The 22,281-nt window shown below is 33.4% G+C and overlaps 1 long non-coding RNA gene across 3 annotated transcripts; it reads right to left on the reverse strand.

Annotated features, from left to right (window-relative positions):
• Window positions 1-11,680: 11,680 nt before the first annotated feature.
• On the reverse strand, window positions 11,681-17,617 carry LOC128559771 (uncharacterized). 3 transcript variants are annotated; one of them, XR_008372621.1, is made up of 4 exons: window positions 17,469-17,617; window positions 13,659-13,794; window positions 12,867-13,035; window positions 11,681-12,379 (listed from the first exon to the last, which is right to left on the reverse strand). It is a non-coding gene; the product is annotated as an uncharacterized LOC128559771 (long non-coding RNA). The 3 variants fall into 3 exon arrangements; XR_008372622.1 differs by lacking the exon at window positions 17,469-17,617 and having other exon boundaries at window positions 12,867-13,152; window positions 13,659-15,157; XR_008372620.1 differs by lacking the exon at window positions 17,469-17,617 and having other exon boundaries at window positions 13,659-15,147.
• Between the last annotated feature and the right edge of the window lie 4,664 nt (window positions 17,618-22,281).

Consider the following 22,281-nt stretch of genomic DNA (forward strand, 5'->3'; position numbering starts at 1 on the left):
CGCAAAGTTTTGACATATTCATATGGTCATAACTCTGGTCTGGCCGACAGGAATCCAAAAGAAAACAAACCCAGCTGCACGATTTTAATATGCTGAATAATATTCTAGTGTTGTTTCATAACTCCGTAGTCAAATACGTTTACATATAAAGATAACGTGGGAAACCAAACTTAAAAGGGAAATTTAGGAAATAACTTTTGGCTAAGTCAAGGCCATAACTATGGTCTGCCTGAATAAAATATCTAACAAAGCAGCATTCGTGCAAAACTATTGAAAAAGTATTCTTGAAATTGTTTCATAATTCCAGGCCAAAATACTTTATGAGATTAATGCAACATAAACTTAATGCACCTTTTAAGCCTTTTCATTGATTGCAAGTCCACAATGCGATCAAATCCACTGGAGTATTACTTTGCATGTGAAACTCAGGCTCTGCATTTTCCTGGCCAGAGGTGTAGCTTTATTTTTTATCAGACCTTCCATGACAGACAGTGCCTCTGTGAGAAAGACATCTGGGGGGGGGGGGGGGGCATATACTGCCGAGTCTTCAATTATATGAAAGGCCTTCATGAGTATCTCAGTCTCCGCCTTGCAGTGTTTTCCTGAGGCTGGCTGCATACAGTGATTTCTTCTTTCCAGATTGGTATAGAATGAAAACTCCCGACACTCGATCTTTGATAGCGCATGTGGCTGATCCATCTCAATATACTTGAGTCCACGTTTCCGGAGGATAGTCTTCATGTATCATAGCTAGTGTAAAGCTCTTCCGAATAATTTTGCGCCTTGCTTTCCGCTGTCAAGATGAGGGATAGCAAGTCTTAGTCACTTAAGTCAGATCATTCAATAGAGGATGTGTATTGCTTTCTCTACCCAGAAGAGTCGGTTGTATATTCTGCCAAGTTTCGAACTCTCGATCGACTCTCTTTGCCTCGTGAAGAAGCTGCTACGCTTGAGACGATTTTGATGTAGCCATCCAATATGGCCTTGAAAAGGCATGAACTTCTCTGCTTGAATCAGGACCTATGCATATCTACAGACTTTAAACTGCTGCATAACTGTTAGCTGCTCTATGAAGAAGATCGGTGTAGACTTTCTAGCACCTAATAGTGTGGGAATGATTTCTTTGTATTGATCGCGACACATCTATTCTCAGCTCAAGCTGAAATCTTGTTTATGGCTGTACTAATATTATTATACTTATTACAATTACAATTACAATTAGTTTTACAATTAGTAATACTTTATTACTAATTGTGTGCTAACTAACGTGTCCATTAGATTCCTATCATCCGTATCTACTAGCTATAATGTTGCGGCCGGTGGTCATTTACTTTCACATTTAGATAATTCTAAGAGAACTATTAAAAACACTGCACTTTACAACAACATTTTAAAAGTACTGATTTCACCAATTAAATCACATATTCTTAGGAAATACAACATAAACACATCTGCTACTGAGCGCGTTAGGTTTCACTTAGTCTCTAAGTGGCATTCTAATAGGTGCATCTTAATACTAACTCGACAATACGTTCTACTGTTAATAACAGAAATTTCAGTATAAATACTCATTCAAACATGTCATGAAATTCCTCTGATGTTATCTATGTTGTTACATGAAATGCCATAATTGTGGTATACAGTATGTTGGGCAAACGAAAAAACCTCTTAAAACCAGATTTCGGGAACACTGTTACAAAATCCGTAACAATAATTAATTTCGAAACTTCTGATACAACCGTTTTCGTAAAACTGGACATTCGGTTAAAGATGTTTCTGTTCAAGCTGTTGAACAATTAAAGTATGATGTTAACATGATCTTAAACGAAACTTTCTAAAATTATCTTTTATAAATAAAGGAATTGAGTTTATCGATTTACCTAGTACTTTGAGAGACCAATCTGTAGTTAACACTATTCCTAAATATTTCAAGAATTTAGAAACACCTATTATCTGTTACAAATATAATAAACCAGTTAGAAACGTTATATTTAATTACAATCAAATTGTCTCGGATTTAGATATAGAACTTAATGTTCCAAATAGTTTTAACTGTAAAGAATCTAAATACTGTTACCAACCAACTGGCCATGTCATAACGGGTAATTTTAAGATTTTTAATGATAAAAAAATCAGAAATATTTTTTCCAAAGGTCCAAAATATAGAATTCCCTCGTCCATAAACTTTGAAAAACGTCTCTCTGAAATAACTCAGTCTATCGATGACTATATGAAAAAAATGGTGTCAGAAGGAAAATGCAGATCAGAACGCTCTCACTGAATGGAAAAAGAATATATTTAAAATCATTAAAACTCGATTTAAATTTTATGAATCAAATCCTTCCTTATTACCTCCTAAACCCAAGTTTTAACTTCGAAGTTTAAAGAAAGCTTTATCCAGGGTACATACGAATTTTGTTTTCACTCCCGCAGACAAAGTTTCTAATAATATTATTATTATATGACGCATTTATTACACAGAAGTTTTACAAAATGAACTGAAACATACAAAAACTTACCAGTTATCACAACTAGATGAGGAAACTATTGCAAAAAGTCATGCAGATCATTGTATAATTTTTAATGTCGCACTTGACGACAGTCGAATGAAGCTCCCTACTCTTTATTAGATCCCTAAACTTCACACAACACCATATAAAGCTCGATTCATTGCAAATTCAACCTTATGCACTACAAAAAAACATTTCTGTACTTTTGACTTCCTGTCTTACTACAATTAAAGACCACGTACAGACGTATTGCTCCAAGGTTTATGAGAACTCTGGTGTTAATCTGTTTTGGTCCATCAAGAACTCTGGAGATGTTATCAAAAAGCTAAAAAACAAACATTTCAAATGTTCGATGATAAGTACTTATGCTTTTTCTACTCTTTATACTAATTTACCACATAATCTTATTAAAGACAAACTAGTAGCTTTATTTGAGAAAAAAAAAACGTTAATTATCTGGCTTGCAATGAAACTAGAGCATTCTTTTCTAGCATTTAAGGGATATAACTTATGGAGTTGTGATCAGGTTTGCGAAGCTCTAAAGTTTCTACTAGATAATATATTTTTCAAATTTGGTAATAAAACTTACAGACAAGTAATTGGTATCCCGATGGGAACCAACGGCGCCCCCCCCCCCCCCCTCATTGCTGATTTACTCTTATACTGCTATGAACGAGATTTCATGCTTAGTTTATCCACTGAGACATAATTTGAAATCATTGAAGCTTTCAATGGAACCTCAAGGTATCTTGATGATATTTTAAATATGAAAAACCAATATTTTTCAGAAATCGTGAAATATATTTACCCTAAAGAGTTACAGCTTAACAAGGCTAATACTTCAGATTTAGAAGCGTCATTTCTGGATCAAAATTTAAGAATTGTGAATAATAATATAGAAACGAAAATATATGATAAAAGGGACGATTTTAATTTTAAGATTGTCAACTTTCCCCATCTTGATGGAGATGTCCCTCGAGCAACATCATACGGTGTCTATATTTCACAGCTTATTCGTTTTGCAAGAGCTTGCTCAAAGATAGATGATTTTAATGACAGAAATCTTCATATCACCAAGAAATTGTTACAACAGGGTTACCGTTATCATAAGCTACGGAAAGCTTTTAGTACATTTTACTACTGATTGTCTGAACTATTAGAAAAATACAATACGCCCCTTAAAGCACTTTTAAAACTTGGACTTACACACCCGGAATACTATGGAGATGTAGTTTATAAAATTCGGAAAATTAAACATAACCCTTATTTTAATCAAATTTTTGTAAAATTGGTTGAAAAGTTTATTAAAAGAGGATACGATGCGAAAATCATGAAGCACAGTGCATGTTTAGTGATTGACCCCTCTACAGTTAATTGCTACGCTTTCCTATTTGATGGTGCGATGACTAATAAAGTGTAGGACTCCATGGTGCTTTTCTCCTAAATCCTACATACAACGGATGGAGGGAGTTGATTTTTGTCTTACAGTGTTCTTAGTCGTGCCCTTAAAATTTAGGCTCTTATTGCTCTGACTTCAGACAATTTGATAAGTACATTGGTGTAATTGTACCTTAAATTTATTTTAATTTTTTGTTTTGCTTTATTTATCTGTTACTTTTGCACTAATGTTAGAGCCTTTCTCAGCGGGGATTTTATTTACATTGTGTTGTTCAACTTGTTGAAGATAGAGTAAGTGTGAGGTTGGCATGCCCTAAGCGCGTTTAGACCCCCCAGTTTCCTTTATTTAGGGTATTGACCGTTCCAAGGCGGTGCCCCTATTTTCAACAGTTAGTTGTGTCTGTCTTGTATTGTGTGTTTCGTATGTTTTCTTGTCTGTTGTAAGCGTTTTTCCTCCACCCCACTGCTCCTTTTGCCTTCTCCTTTCCCTTGCATTTACGCACCTTTGTGCATGCCATCCCCTTTACTTTTAGTTAGTTTTTGTGGCTCCTCTTTATTTTGGCAGCCGAATCCCAAGACGGTACTTGATTGTTTATTTTGTACTTGTGTGGGTGCGTTTGTAAGCTTGTGAGTCCATAACGGTGCCCTACTGTTTTCTTATGTGTTGCTAGTTCGTTTTTCTGTTATTCGGTTGATCGTCGTTGAAATGTTTGTCTTTGGCAGATGAGCGTCTGCGCTATTGCGGTTTACGTTGTAGTGCGACTGATTTTAAAGAACATGGCACTCCCTTGTATATTATTCTTTATGAATAAATATTTCAAGTTTATATATGTGATTGTTTCTGATGCTGATTCTGGATCAACACATGTAGCAATCCAAAATATAATGACACAAACACATCAAGCACACATTCACAAAACTACACTCCAAAAATCTCGTCTCTACTTCCACTATTTACGACAACAAATTTAAATCAAATCAGAGCTCAAAAAGTGCAGCCTAACAATATGGCGCATATAAAATACTAATACGTCTTGTAAATGATATACTGGATGCTATGGAGAAGAAAGAAGTTACGACGCTAATAGCAATCGATCTCAGTGCCGCCTTTGATACTGTAGATCATGACATTCTTGTTGATGTGTTAAACAAGCAGTATGGCGTTCGTGGAACAGCACTGAGCTGGGTTGATTCCTATCTGCGCCCCAGAAGTTGTCGTGTAAGTGTCGATTCAGCCATATCATTTCCACGCCAATTAAATTGTAGCGTTCCACAAGGGAGCTGCTTAGGACCGTGGCTATATTTGACATATGCGGAGACACTGTTTGATGTTATTCCGCCGTCGATTTCAGTTTACGGCTTTGCGGATGACCACACTGCTAATAAACGCTTTAAACCATCATCTCCAACAGTAGAATCCCAGGCAATACAAGAACTTGAACAATGTGCTAAAACAATCAACAACTGGATGAATGAAAATAAGCTTAAAATGAACACTTCCAAAACCGAGTTCATCATGTTTGATAGTAGGCAACAGCTCTCTAAGTGTTCAACGGACAAAATTTGCATTGTAGGTGATGAAGTGAAATCAGTGAGCTTTATTCGATATCTGGGTGCATTCCTGGATGAAAACTTGAATCTAAAAGAGCATGTAAAACGAAAGTGTAGAACAGCAATACTCAACTACTTCAGAATAAAATGTATTCGGAAATATCTTACCAAAGAGGCTACCGAAACCCTTGTCCTGTCATTGGTAATATCCCATTTAGATTATTGTAATGTCATTCTGTATGACATTGCTCAAAGCAAAGTAAACAAAATGCAATGAATTCAGAACATGTGTGCAAAACGTGTCCTAAATCGAAGAAAATATGACAGTTCCAAGCATGCGCTGTATGACCTTCACTGGCTACCAATCAAAGCCAGAATCACATTCAAAATGCTCACCTACATGTATAATTGTTCAGTTGGAAACTCTCCAGAATATCTTTCTGAACTTCTTATAAAACAAACACAGACAAGGAACTTGCGTTCTTCAAATTCCGTTTCTGGGTGTTTTGTTGTTCCTTTCAACAAGCACAAAACGTTCAGCGACAGAAGTTTTGGTACTGTTGGACCAAAACTCTGGAATGAATTGCCTCTCGAAATAAGGAACTCAGACACAATAGATGTTTTCAAAAAGAAGTTGAAAACTCATTATTTTGGAAATTACTTTGCACTCTTTTAGAGACTGTGACTGTAATTTTTAAGAGATTGAAGTAACGTGAACTGGATGATTTTATTGTGTAAATACACTCGAATATGAACTATATTATAACAAATACAAAATACAGTTGTTTGTAATAACTTCTGGACATGTCGTAATAACTCACTTATACTTACTTAATAACAAACAGCTGTCTTACTGTATCTTAATATTCTAATATTTTATTAATCTTATCTGATGCCTGATCTTTTTTTAATGCTTACTAAATAGTTTGTTCACAATCATATTTATGCTCATTTATGTCATATGTCATTTAAAATATCTTAATTTTTGTCGTATTTTTTATGTATTTGTAAAACGCCATTGAATATGTTTACGTAAAAATAGGCGTTTAATCAAATAAAACAGTTTCAGTTTTGTTTTTGTTCAACTTTCTCCTACGGATTCCTCCCCCAAACCCGACCCCATTTCGCCCCTTACCATTTCCTTCCCCTTTATCAATATTTAGCTTTTATTAATATGTACTTGTTGGATGTTTGAAGCAACCCGTCTGAAATATTTTTCCATTACAGCTTCTTTTTGTTGTGGGCCTACTATGTAAATGCGTGGCTCTGGGGCTGTGTTTTGGTGCTCTGTGCTTCCGAGAAATCTGCCCTTACCTATTATCTTTTCTTTTTCTTGCTTCCTGTATATGCCTGTTGTGGTTTTTTTGCACCCTAGCACCAGGTCGTAAGCGTAGAGTGCAACCTTTACTCCTTACGGTATTTAAGACACTAGTTCATTGCTAAAAAGCAAGAAGAATCTTTATTACTTTGCTTGGGTTCAATCTGTGCCTCTTTTTTGATATTATGTTCTTTTTTCTTACTTTTTTTTATTTATTTTGTAATCTTGTATAAGCAAGGCTATTAACCCACTGTTGATATATGAATCGTATTTTTGGAATTCTTTGTTAGGGACGAATATTCTTCCGTAATAAACTCTTTGTTTTGAAAAAACAAATTTAATCTAATCATTGGTATGTCTTACCCACCACACACATAAAAAGTCGCAAGTGTGCCATCTCGCTATTCCCTCTGAAAACAATTCATTTAAAATTCAGCGTCGGTTAATTTTGGTCGATATCTGTGATTGCAAAGTGTAACTCTATGCTTAAGGAACAATATCAACGTTTTGTGAAGTATTAGTCGGTATGTTTTATTCATTTTTGTTTTCACAAAATCTATATAAATCACGAAAAAGGTCGATAAGTTCTTACTCATCGGTACTAAAATAACTGATGCAATGTTTGTAAAATTAATAATTTTTTAATCGTGTTCTTGTTTACCAAAGTTTACACATGAAAATAATACATTAGGTCATCGTATTTTTCGTTATGCAAGAATAGCGACAATACACGTTTGTTCTGTGTTATAACATTAGCAAAAGCCCTAGAAATAACTTTTTTAGCTTGTCATTCGGGTAAAAATGCGTGTATCCATATACAAGTTCAAGCCTTTCTCTACGAATGGAATGATAGAAATGATAAATGACTGGAGTAATTTAGTTTTATCGCCTGAGATAGAATTCCTTTGACTACAAGCCAACGCAAGTCAAATGTATGTAAAACGGACCTAATTACTTTAGTCTGCCTTCAGGACAGAATATTCATATTCAATATATACTTTAAAATATCGATTTGAGCCGCGCCATGAGAAAATCAACATAGTGGCTTTGCGACCAGCCTGGAGCCATACAAGCCTGAGCATCCGCGCAGTCTGGTCAGGATCCATGCTATTAGCTAACGGTTTCTCTAATTGCAATAGGCTTTGTAAGCGAACATCACGGATCCTGACCAAACTGCGCGGATGCACAGGGGCCGGTTTCGATTCATGCTGGTCGCAAAAGCCACTATGTTTCTTTTCTCATGGCGTGGCTCATTTCTCTGTACATTGAATAGTCGGGTACATTTTCGTTTTTATTTGAATACGTCAGATGACTTAGCAATAGGAATGATAAATGTTTCACTTCGAAAATGAACATAAGATAATATAATCTCTCCTAACTCTCCAGGTGAAGATTCTAAATAGCTTACGGGAAATTCGAACAATCAAAGGCAGACAACAGCGGATATTTCCTTGAAAATTCTGCATGGCAAAGCAAGCAACACGGAAACTTTATTACATAAGTCAAGTCATTTTTGCTCACATTCGTAAAAATATCATATCGATTTTTTACAGATTAAAGTGATTTATATCAATAATCACACATATGTTTTATCGATCTTTATTTCGACATGTATGACTTTTTACGTATATGCTAAAATTTGATTCAGGTATAATTACAAGTACTGTATACAGTAAAATGCCGTGTCCATCCCGAGGTTATGCCTTTATCGTTAAAACACACAGAACAGACAACATGGTACAAAATAAAGACTGTTTAAAAGTCAACACACATCCTCTCAACTATACAAAAGCTATTTATATCATTAGAAATCCATATAAGGCTATACTGGCAGAATACAACAGACAACGTCAACGATATGCTGTAACACATGCAAGAGAAAAATATTTCGGTGCAAGTAAGTATAATATACAGTATTATGAACGTTTATGTCTTGAAGCGCTGATTACTATATGCCTGCGATTAAATTGTTAAGAAGTAACATTATAGGTTGATAAGAAGGTATTGGAATTTAATTATGCTCTTCAACTCGAATTTGCGATATATTATCATTTTTATATAAACAATTTATCTGTCCGTCCGTCCGTCTAGTTTTCTGTCTGTCTGTAGTGGTTCTTTTTTTTTTCTTTTTTTTGTTATATATGCCATACAAATGGTAACAAGTATCTCCATACAGGTATATTAATACAAAATGCAAATACTTTATATAAAACAACTTGACAAGTTAATATAATTGTACAGACGAATGTATATACAAACATATTTAATTTATCTTAAATGTTTTCTAAGCACATTCATTTTCACTGCACATAATGTCTAGGAAAATCTTGGCTTATTCTGTAAGACAAAGATGCATAGTGCAACAGTATTAGCATTTACTGAAATAAAAGCCAACATATTTACAGGAATAGTTATGATCTACGTCAACACACATTTGACCGTCTAAAAATGTGTTGCTTTGAACGCACTGGAAGTTCGTCTGTGTTGTTTGCGATTCTCACTAAACACATTTCTCAGATATTACTTATTACATCTGAATCAAATTCAAAACAATGACTCCTCTATGATGATACCAGCTGCAGAAAAGATGTGTTAAACCTCTTTTTATCACTTGTAAATCATCAGACTGATGACATTTTTTTTCAGCAACAATATTCTTGCTAATTTTAGTAATTTAAGTATCTCAGTAACTGAACATCACAACACTATGAAAATTTAAAAACTTCTTTCTCACGGTTGTGACAGAATGGTCTAACCGGGAAAAAAATTATATGAACAATTCAACACAATTAGAATATTTACAAATCTATTTACAAAAGAAATTGAGTATTTACAACGAATAAAAAAGGGAAAAAAAACAGAACAGAAAAAAAGGGAAAAGAAGCGCACTGAGCTCAATATCTGACTTATAAAAAGGTGTTCAGTTCTCAGATTCCTTATAAACTCTCATTAATATGTGACCATGACTGAGAAAATGGGTCCAGATGAGGAATTTTGACATTTTCAGGTTTTTGCATATTTAGAAAGTATATTTATTCAGAAATAAATCCTGAAAATTTCAGATGAAAATCTTCAAAATTGTCAATTTTATGACAGATTTTGTAACATAGATATTGAAAATGAAAACAGTACATTTCAGTTATCCTTTCTTTCTAGTTTATTTCTTACATACTGGTAATGGCTAATAATTCTGAAATAAATACATCTTTTGTTACAATTGCATGATATAAATAAGATCCCTTCTTAATACACAAAATAATAATCAATTAAAATCTACAACAATTTCTATAAAAATATTTCTAAAATTGTGTTACCATGGCAACAAATATATTAGAATCCCTTTTCTATTATAAAACTTAAAAAAAAACATGTTCGCTTGAAATAAGGATTTTAGAAAGCAAAATATTTTAAGGCATATGTATTTACAAAAATAGATTGAAAATTTACCATGAAAATATTAAGAATGTTTGGTTTTATGACAGTTTTTGTAACATGGGTAATAACCACAAGAATAAGATAGATTTGTCATTGTTTCTTCATAACTTGTCTTTTACATGCTGGTAATAAATGACTACCCTGGAAAAAAAGAACCTTCTATTACTATGAAATTTTATTTTTGTGATGCTTACCAAAAACAGAAAAATACAGCTAATTTAAATCTTTCATATTTTCTATGAAAACATTCAAATTGCGTTACCATGGCAACAGATGCAATAAATTGCTATTTCTACAATAGTACTTAAAAGTAAAAGCTTAATTTAAAATAATGTATCTTATAAGTTGAATATTTAGAGGTTTATGTATTCAAAAGTAAAATTTGAAAATTTTATGTGAAAAGATAAAAAATGTTTGGTTTTATGACAGATTTCGTAACACAGGAAATAACCACAAGAATAAACTATTTCAGTCGTTGTTTCTTCAGTTTGTGTTTTCACTTATTGGTAATCACTGGCTATTTTTAAATAAATGAATCTTCTTTTACAAAGAATATTTAGATATTCACTTAAAGTGCAAACATTTAGCTGGCTAAAGTCCTTCACATTTTCTATAAAAACATTATTAAATTATGTTACCATGGCAACATATGCATTTGATTCTGTTTTCTACAATAATACTTTAAAAACGAGCTAAATTTGGAAAAGTGTTTCAGATAACTTGAATATTATAAAGTGGTATGTATTCAAAAATATTATCTCAAAATTCCATGTTAAAAAATTTAAAATGTTTTGTTTTATGACAGTGTTTGTAACATGAGTAATAACTATAAGAATAAGACATTTCTGTCATTGTTTTTTCATAACTTGCCTTTCACCTGCTGGTAATAAATTACTAAATTGAAATAAATGAAACATATATTACTATTGATTTGTTATTGTTTATGCTTATCTAGAATACTAGAAAGTACAGCTAATTAAAATTTTTCCATATTTTCTAAGAAAATTGTGTTACCATGGCGACATATTTTTTAAATTCCCTTTTCCTACAATAATACTTAAAAACAAGAGCTTATTTTAAAAAGTATTTCTAATAAGTTAAATATTTGAAAGTACAAGACTATTCAGGAAAGAAATCTGAAAATTTCACATAAAAACTTTAAAACAGTCATGTTCTGTAACAAAAGTAGTTATCTTAAGAATAAACATTTCAGTCATCCCTTTCCTCGTAATCTGTTTTTTCACTGGCTAGTTATAACTGACAATACTGAAGAAAGTGAACATTCTTTTACCATTACATTATATACTGTAGATCCCTTATTGAAATACAAATCCATAATTTCAATGAAATATAATTTGAATTATGTTACCATGGCAACATACATACTAAATTCCTTTTTCTAAAAATACTTTGATAATTAACACAACAGCTTAACTTTTGATGAAGGTTACACTGCTACAAGCTCTGGTGAAAAGTAAATATTTATTTCCAGCCAATACTTTAATGTAGGTAACTGAAACTACAACCTTTACTTGATGTTTAACCTTAACAGCTAAACACATCTATATGAACAGCAAAACAGGCTAAAGTGTTGTATATTAAAACGTTTGAATTCAACAACAATTTCTATCTTTTATATTCACTTCCTTTTTTCAGTTCTCAGAAAAATCCTGTCAATCCAATTTCAGTTCAAGTGGTTTGGGACAAACAGAATCCTTTGACTTTTCAGACAAATACTATTCTCTTATGAGTTCATACAGGTACCATTGTCAGGCTTGTGTCATTCCATGTCAATAATATTCGTTTGGCAAGGGGGAGTAGATTTTAGTAAGTTAACTGGACTGTCACTTTTAAGACTAACAATCCAGGTGTTTCTGCAGACATGATAAAGTAGTAATACTTGGTTATCTTCTTCAAAAGTTTAAAATATTGTGATAAGATATTTCTCCACTGGTAGAATGTGACAGGATTTAAATCTCTGTTGACCAACTGTGTTGTTATGACATTTCTTTGATGACTGACACACTGTGTCAGCAATATCATGTATTAATAAAGGTCACAGCATTCACCCTCCTCCAAAGATTCTTCTAAATTCAAAAGTGCAAGTAAGATTCAAACTTTGCCTGGTCTGTGATCATTGTTGAATATTCAATCAATCTGTGATATCCTGTAACAAATAAGTAAAACATTTTATTTTAAATAATTAACCTGGGAGTCGCTTTATTTAATAAAAGCAGGGTTATCACTATTTGATAATAGATGATTCTTACAACCAATGCTCTAAAATATTGACAAACAGACTGACAACAGCGTGCTGTCAGTATATAAAATGTACTTTGTTTGTAGATTTTGGTTACTGCAAATAGGATGTTCTAAAACACATTTTTGCATTTATTGTGTTAACCCTTAACCTGCTAAATTTGTAAAATGGACTTTTCCATCTTTAAATAGAGACAGTACAATTTATAGCTTATAGGGGGTTCTAATAGAAAATTTGCTGACTAAGTATCAGACACTGCAGATCATGATCAGACTGCACAGATGTGCAGGTTGATCTTGATCTGCACTGGTTGCAAAGGCAGACATAGCTGCCTCATGCAGCCTAAGGGTTAAAAGTATACACTGTTTTAACAGCTATCAAAAATGGTTGTTACCTAGTAAAACTCTCCACAGACCATACCACAGCAAGATGTTATTCCTATTCTAGCTAGCAGCATTGTCGAAATGGAATACCAATACAGGTAGTGATGTACCATGCTCACAAGTTGTCTGCTCCTTAACCAACTGAGTTGCTTTCATAAACAAAAGGAAACACTTGCCTTCCTGAAAAAAGATTTAAAAGTCTTTGGTAAAAGTATCTGTTATCTTCATGTATCTCAGGAACCTTTACAGTCTTCCTTTACAGTCTTCATTCTAATCCATATTCTTGGTGCAATAAAACTGATAAAAAAATTGAATCACATAACAATGTCTATGTCAAGAATGGGTTAATTAAATCTGAAAATAATCATATTACAATTAAACTAAATTACAATTAATTGATTTACTTCAAATAATTAATTAAAATTCCTATTATTTAGAACTATTCTACAACTTAATGAGATATCAACTTATACACATGTACATGTAGTGTTAAGCATTCTAATTATCCATGTACTTATTGAGTGCCACAAACTTTTCCCAGGCTAATAGCCAATGTAATGAAGACTTTACACCAACTGATCGTCCTCAAAACCAGATTGTTGAAATTAAATTTCAATAATGCCAGTTTTGTCAGTTTTTAAAAGCCATTCAATAGTCATAGTACGTGTACATACATTGTACAAATCATTAGTGTAGAAGTAGACTTATTTTGTATTGGCTCCCACAAAGCCTAGACAGAGGTATAAATAAATAAAATATTGCATTAAAATTATAATAAGAGCCTTTAGCTGCATGTTACTTACCTGATTCCTCAAAGCACATCCAAAATATGTTACATTTTCTTGAGATCTTAAAGTAAACAGACCAATTTCCTGGCTGTTGTAGGGTATATGAACCAGCTGTAGTGGAATGAACCATCAAAGAAACAAGGAATATTATCTGAAAGAAGATACATTACATGTACCGTAAACATCACTAAAGATCAAAAACTGACTACTAAATTAATAATGTGATTTTGAAAGGTTTCATTAACTTACCACAAAATACTTTAAAAGTTATTATATTATGAATCTATTTTTTAAAGGATCATAAATTGTGTTACACACAGCAAGGCTCAAAAATTTCAAAAATAAAAAGATTTTCATTAGGCCTAAAAAAAAAATTGTTTGTTTCCAGTGACATGGCCAAAAAAATAGGGTAGGTAGGTAGGCATTTTTTTTTTTTTTTTTTTAAACCTAACACCATCGTAGTTTCAAACAGGGAGATTATAAACCTTATAAACATGCATCCTATTGTTATGTTTGATTTACACCTGAATGTACAATGACTTTGATGATGTTTTAGCTATATAAAATGCCATTTGATTGTGTATTTAAATATTATGAAATAAATATTTGCTTTATGTTTGTGTTTTGTTGTTGTTGTTTTTTCATTTCCAGAGTAGCCCATCCGATTAGCTCAATAGGTAGAGGAGTCGATCTACGGATCAAGTGGTCATAGAATCGTTGTGTCCTATATCATTCATTCTCCGCCGCTAATTCATGTGGAGAAGTTGGCAATTACTTGCGGAGAACATGGTTTATATTTGATTAAACATGAAATTTGAATGAAATCTTGCTGTGGATTCTCTCTTTAAATAATAATTTTAATATTGAATATTATTCAACAACCAACATTTATATTTCAAACTAAAACCAAGTAAAAGCACACTGGCCAGGAATATGATTTGCATCTTTGATCTGCATTGAGATAAATACCATCACCCCCTACCCCAGTCTAAAATTCTGGATTAACTGGAAATGCTAGATAATGGAGTTTTGACTGGTATGCCCAAATTGTGAATTAATAAAGCTGCAAGTGGTTGTTCAACGTCTTACTACTATAAATCCATGGTTTTCCCTAGGAAATTTATTTTGAGGGACATCATATCCCCCCAAATTTATTTTTCTGGAAAAAAGAGACTATTTTGGGGGACATGTTTGGATTTGCTTGAATACTTTGATACTCTTTTGGGCTTTTAATAGTTTAAATTGATTGAAATTAACTTTTAATTAATTTGAAAAATTGTTTTTTGGGGAAAACTCATGAAAAGGGGGACATGGACCTCGAAAAGTGGTAAATTTACCACCTTTTTTGGGGCTAGGGAAAACCCTGTAAATCCCATCTAAAACCTGACTTTTCAAGATTCTGCAGGCCTCGACCTTAACTTTTTTCAGCAGGTCCACTAACTGCTGAAATCTAGTAGACCTGCTCAGACTTTAGTGGACCTCCAATTCTATCACATAAATTGTGATGTTGTAGACGTCATAACTTCATATGACTCAAAGAAACAGGAATTATTTCTAAAATAATTAAAAATGGAAGACTGTAGCAATCTGTTATCCCGAAAAATAATTATTTTGAAAAGTGTCCCAAAATATGGACACAATAATCATCATCCACCCGACGTCGACCCGTGTTGAAAGTGAAAAAAAAAAAAAAAAACAACATTAACAATTATCGGTAATTATTCTGATGATAAACTAAGTAATTAGCCTTGTTTTCATCATCAATTAACATCCCCTCAAAGAGCTAAATGAAGTGTGTCGGTTATTATGGCATCTGAAGTGGAGATCAAAGAGGTATAGTTGCCCGAGATTGTCATGGCATTACGTAATGTTTTCGCGCCATGTGACACATCACTGTCCGATCGTACTTTCTCGATTCCTTAAATTGTTGAGAAGAAATCAATAAAAAAGTTTTTTCTTTATCTTTTTTTAAAAGCGAATGTGCAATATCCCGAATAAACTGACATGTAAATGTGTCAAACCGTGGACGATGATAGTGGATAGCCTACCTCTGTGACCTATTTGCCCTCAAGGAATTTACATTATTGTTTGAAAAGAATATCTTAACAAAGTGTTGTGTCAAAAAATACATGTACTATGAATAATTCAAAACTTATTAAAATCCGCAACAACATCATACTGCTTTATTTTAAAACCACATTTCTATTTACGTTCACGAGGTCACGTAACCTATTCTGCCGTGCTAACAGAAATCTGTTTGCCAAAAATCGTTTTACTCCATGTATTAAAATTGCTGCCGCTTTTTCATTATTAAAGATTTTTTAATTGTGTTTTTTGTACATTCTGGTCAAGAGTCTGAATTTTATTACCATAGTATGTACTGTTTATTTACTTTAAGAAAGAAGTAAATAACCAAGATCGCGCTGTTTGAAATTTTACAAAACATTATATGAAAATCTGATCGTTTTTAAAGAATTTTGCCTACATTCCTGTCGATATCTTATTAAAATTGTTATAGACCTCAAACTGTATTAGTTCTCAAGCGGTGTTGAAAGCTTGAAGCGATTACATTGAAAAATGAATGCACCACGCGCGTTTATTGTGTCAAAAGTAACCGCCATGTAAATAAGATATTACGATAGGGCGCACGTGTTTGTGGAATGGAAAATTACCAGCATGACGTTTTGATATTTTTACGATTCGCGGGTAAATTCCAGTCAATCCAGGTAATTTTGCCTGATGTAATTTCTCAATTTGGTAAAGTTACCACGTAGAAACCACTCACCCGATCGGTGGAGTAGTCCATTCGTGCAAAGAGCTATAAAAATAATAATATACTTATTTGGAAAAATATGCGGCCCGATTTTACCGCTAAAAAGTTTAGGGTCGGCGGTAAAAAAATAGGGTAGGTCGGGCCACCGGAAACAAGCCATTTTTTTTACGCCTTATATGGCATAAATTCCCACTATCCATATACAATCATCCTGTTACAAAACATTCTGAATCAACAATAATGGAAAGAGTCTCAGTAGTCACCAGACAGAAATAACATGACTTATGAGACCCACAGCAAAAACAGTTACCATTTTATAAACGGAAGTGTCTAGACATCCGGTAACCAGAAACCTAGCCAGTGTTCTAGCCGACCGGTAACAGGACGCCTAGCCTATCCTATCCTATAGGGGTTTTCTAGGCGTCCGGTAATCAATTTTAAAATATTGTATAAGCCTTACAGGTGAATATTCAAACTTATGCCAAAAAAATATGATACAATAAATTTATTCTTTACAGTATTCATATGTAAAAAGATCGCCGAACAGCTAGAAAAACATTAGCGGAGAGGCTAGTCGTCTTGTTGCCGGACAGCTAGAATGCAGGGTAGGCGTCCGGTTACCGGACATCTACATATTTCCTTTTAAAATACCTTGGCTACTACTGTGAGAGGGGACTTTTCGAGAAATCATGTGACATAGGCAGGCATCTATAAGTCTGCATCAAATTTATTAATTATCATAGCTACATGTATATTGACTTTTTATTATTGTTTTTTTTCCCATACATAATGCTTACTAGTCTATGGCCAATGAAATCATTTGATGAATCCTGGTCACCTTGAGTAAGAAGCTGCCTGCCTTCAAAAATCTTTGTGATAACCCAACTGGCCATTTTATATTAAATACACAGGCATAGTGAAATCATCTGTGTTTAGTGGCCACAAGATAAATTTCATAAATTTCACTCTTTATGTTTTGAATTCACTTCCGGGTAAAAGACAGACTTATTTCAGTGAAAGTTTCAAATATATTAGAGAATCTACATTAACACCTGTTTATAAACGGTACTTTCCAAATCACTAAACAGTATTACAACTCTCAGATCCCTCCATCGTTGAACAAAAGGAAGATAAACAAAAGTAAACTTCACACGCTTCCCTGATAAAATCCGAAACCGGAAACATATTGAAGGGGAAACAACTGATTTTGAACGAAATATTTTGCCTCAGGCGTAATATCACTATTTTTTACAGCTCTGATGTCTAAATATTCTTTCTCAAGTAGGCTGTTATCAATCATGTAACAAGCAGTCGTACTTTAACGGTCAAACTTTTGCTAATTAAAACATGTGTAAGAAAGCTGCGCGCGTAAACTTGGCGCAACTTTAAACGTCGTTTCTCGATATTACGTCATGCCGCATCTGGACCGGTTTTCAAAGACGACGTGACATATGATGTTTACACAGACCATTTGACTTTAAACGTATAGTAGAACTAAAAATAGGTAAAGTAGAGTCCCATTAACTCGGTAAGACGTTGACCCCATTCTGGCTCCTAATATCCGGTGTTTGTATCCCTGAGCTCTCTCAGTCGATTACAAAGGTCAGCGGCTAGGTGTTTACGGCACAACAGTGGGACGTAAAATTTCTTCGCTGGGAATTCACATCCAGGCGAGTAAAGTAAACCGCGGGTATAAGACTTCCGGGTCGTGATATTACTAGGAAAACGTCATCTGGTTTGAAGAAGCTGAAATATATAACATATGGTAAGCATCATACAAATTTAAGCGGAAAACTGCTCCTTTGGGTACACCATACCTCTGCAGGCTCCAATAAAATAACAAAGAAGAACCTGCTACACTCACAAAATATACGTACTACTTAGTTCATACGTCATGTGAATACAATAAGTTACTTACTGCTTCCATCAATGCTCAAATTTATTACTTACTAGTCTAAAGTTAAAGTATGATAAATATATGAAACGATTATGATGAAAAATTACAGATATGAAAATTATTAACTGCAGCTATTATTTACAACCACAAATTAACAAATATGCAATACAAATAAAATGTAGAACAGTACCTGCTATGAACGTATTATCGACTACCATACAACAAAAAGGACATTTTATAGATATATAGCACAGAATAATTTTAAGTTGCAATTATATATTAGATACACTGTAGTATACTTGTCAAAAAATACATTTATACATTACAAAAATGCAGTACCTGCGTTCAATAATTTACAACGAAAAGATTGACAAATACGATTGATGACAATATTTATTTTGTTATTATCACGTTACCGTTACAATTTATACAAACGAAACATTTTAGATTCCTCTTTTAAAATAAATAATTTACAAAATTAAGAAAAAGAAAATAATATAATTCTACCATACCGAAATAATGTAATATCTTCTATAACAATTCTGTAGAATGAACAAAAATACTAAATAAAGTCGTAATTCATAAATCATATAAAAATCTTACATATAAGTTTCTTACCTCAATCGAGCAAAATTTAATTTCTGCCAGGAATAGAAGAGTGACATAGAGTCATCAGTCAGTAAATTGTGTTTTGTACTAGGGAAATCTGGCCTAGTCAATTTGTATAGTTTATGTCCCGCCCAATATTGGATTTTACACGGAAATCATGACATAGCCATGAGCTTTGACTGTATGCTTGCATAATGTATATGAAGTCATCGGTCCTGCTTTTACCATGAAATTTTGTTCTAATATAAAGACTTTAACTCCAAAAACAAAGAGATATATGAGCATAAACAAAACAAACAAGAGGACCATAATTGGCCTATATCGCTCACCTGAGTAGCGTTGCTTGCTTGAACAAATTTCTTAGTTAAAGCTTTAAAAACAAGAAAATCAGGAGTGTGGATCAAGGTTAAAATTATGCAGAATTACATCTGAAATATCTAAGAAGAAAATATTACAGATGTTCCAAATCCTTTTGCTGCAGCTAAAAAGTAAGAAAGTAGCTCAGTATGTCAGTAGGTCACACTGATTGTCACCGAAAGTCTGTTAAAAGAGCGCCATGCAAAACTGTACTGGACATCTAAATTTCTAAGCTGTATCTTGTAAAGCAAGAAAGTAGGTCGGTAGGTCACATTGAAGGTCATTGAAAATCAGATGATTTAAGATCGGTGTGCAAAAATGTACATGTAATCCAAATTTCAAGGATGTGGCTTAACAAGAAGGCCATACTGACCCTATATCGCTTACCTGCGTAGAGATACTACAAATCAAAAACGAAAGTATCACAGGTGTTCAGAATCCTTTTGCTGTAGCTTAAAAACAAGAAAGTATGTCAGTAGGTCACACTGATGGTCACTGAAAGTCTGTATAAAGATAGGAATGCAAAACTATACATGTCATCCATTTATCAAAGTTGTGTCTTAAAAATCATGAATGTAGGTCAGTAGGTCACATTCAAGGTCACAGAAAATCTGATTTTAAATCGGTATGGAAACCTGTAATGTCAAGACTGTTTCTTAAAAATAAAATAACAAGAAAGTAGTTCAGTAGGTCAAGGTTACAGTCAAGTGGCCCCTAAATACTTGGGGTCATGAAGTTATTATAAATAAACAGTCGTGGCAATACTGTAGAATCTGGTAAATAAGCGCATATTCGAATATAAGCGCATATCAAAAGTAAGCGCATACGGCCTTACCATTATTCCGTATGGGATAATAAGCGCATGTCATGCCCTTACCATAATTTTGTCTCGAAAATAGGCGCATATCCGATTACTGGTAAACAAACAACAGATGCAGCAAAAAGACGTAATAAACGGCATTATACCGTGATAATTGTTTAGCATAAATACAGGCGACAAGTGTCCTTACCTGCTGAATAGCCGATAGGTGTTAAAAGATTATTGTCTGATAAAATGATAATTGTTTACGATAATTATGCTTTTTGAATAATGAATGTTTTCAGTAAATGAAAGTAAAAGTTTGAATACCAGAAAAGTTGTTTGCGTTGTCATAACAGTTTGTCGTTATGTTGTTAATCTGTGAAAAGAATATGGATAAAATGCTACAATCTTAGTGTTCAATTATTGAATGGTCCGACAGATTGAACATTATTTGCAAATTATGAATTCATTATGCTTTCATTATGTCTAAATACTGTATGCAATAAAAGTAATTCACTGCGCACGTCCATGGCCATGTTTTACTTTCGTTTTAGCACTTTCAATATTCTTAATATCAAAAATAGGCGCACACGGCTTGTCTATAAGCGCGTATAAAAAATAAGCGCATAGTTTTGGCTTCAGTATAAGCGCATATCAAAAATAGGCGCATAAAAGTGTCACAAAAATTATTATAAACGTATACGCTTATTTACCAGATTTTACAGTATTATCAGATATTGTTTGAAGTTCTTTTTCCTATATAACTTATATAAAAAAAATATGTGTCCCTCGGGGTGTGGCCTCTTTTCATCGCAGGGGCATCATTTGAACAATATTGTTACAGATCCGCTTTTTTTTAAATGTATGTCTTTGTAAAACTTTTTACCCGAGAGGCATAATTTGAACAATCTCGGTACAGGACCACTAGAAATCAACATACCAAAAATCTAAAGACTAGGGCTTGCAGTTTCCAACAATAATATTTTTTACCTATTTAATTCTATAAAAATGTGGGGCCCCTGGGTCAGCACCTCTCTTCATCCCAGGGGCATAATATCGGTAGAGAGGCACAAGGCAATGCTACATACAAAACATCATAGGCCTAGGTCTTGTGGTTTCATACAAGAATATTTTTCCCTATTTATGTCTATCTTAAATTTGAGACCACCGATACGGGGCCTTTTTTCATCCCGGGGAATAATTTGAATAATTTTGATATAAAACCAAAAGGCAGTGCTACATACCAAATATAAAAGGCCTAGGTCGTTTGGTTTGAGACAAGAAGATTTTTAAGATTTTTTTCTATATAAGTCTATGTAAAATTTGGGACTTCGGACCTCTTTTCACCGCTGGGGTATAATTTGAACAATGTTAATAGAGGACCATTAAGTGATGTCCTATGCTAAATATTGAGGCTCTATGCCTTGTATTTTTTGACGAGAAGATTTTCAAAGTTTATCCTATACAAGTCTATGTAAACCATGTGGCACCAAGGGCGAAGCCATATTTGACTCTAGGGGATAATTTGAACAACATTGGTAGAAGACAACTAGATGATGCCAAATACCAAACATCCTATGGACATGTGGTTTTGGACAATAAGATTTTAAAGTTTTTCTTTTCGGTTTCCATTGCAACCAGAGTTATACATGGAATTCTATTCTTTGAATAAGTTTCAAAGAAAACTATCCAAAAAAACATCCCTGTGAAGTTTCATCAAAATTGGATTTATGATTTAGAAGAAAATGTTGTTTAAATGAAAGTGTGGATTGACGGACGACCGAGGGACGACGGACGTCAAAAGGTAACCGATCACAATAGCTCACCCTGAAAATAATACTATTCAAATTTAGCCTCCGCGCACAAAATATTGTGAATAAATATTATGAAAAATAAAACAACAGTAAAATCCTTGTGCAGGTATAGAATATAGAGTTCAATTTCCAAGGAAAGACAGCAGTATGTATCATTTTGCAGTTATCGTCATACGATACACAGCAGTATATTTCATTCGCAGTTATTGTCATACAATTATCATGATTGTTTTAAGTAACAAACAGTACTTTTATGTTCTGGTATAAATTAAGGTATAACAAAACTGAACTGTCGATTTATTTAACAATTACTGAACGTATGTACTCGCATTTCCAATACGTTATTTTCAGCTTGGAAGACATTCGTATCTCGGAAATCTAGAGAA

This window comes from Mercenaria mercenaria, chromosome 10 (assembly GCF_021730395.1).
Source record: "Mercenaria mercenaria strain notata chromosome 10, MADL_Memer_1, whole genome shotgun sequence".
NCBI lineage: Eukaryota > Metazoa > Mollusca > Bivalvia > Venerida > Veneridae > Mercenaria > Mercenaria mercenaria.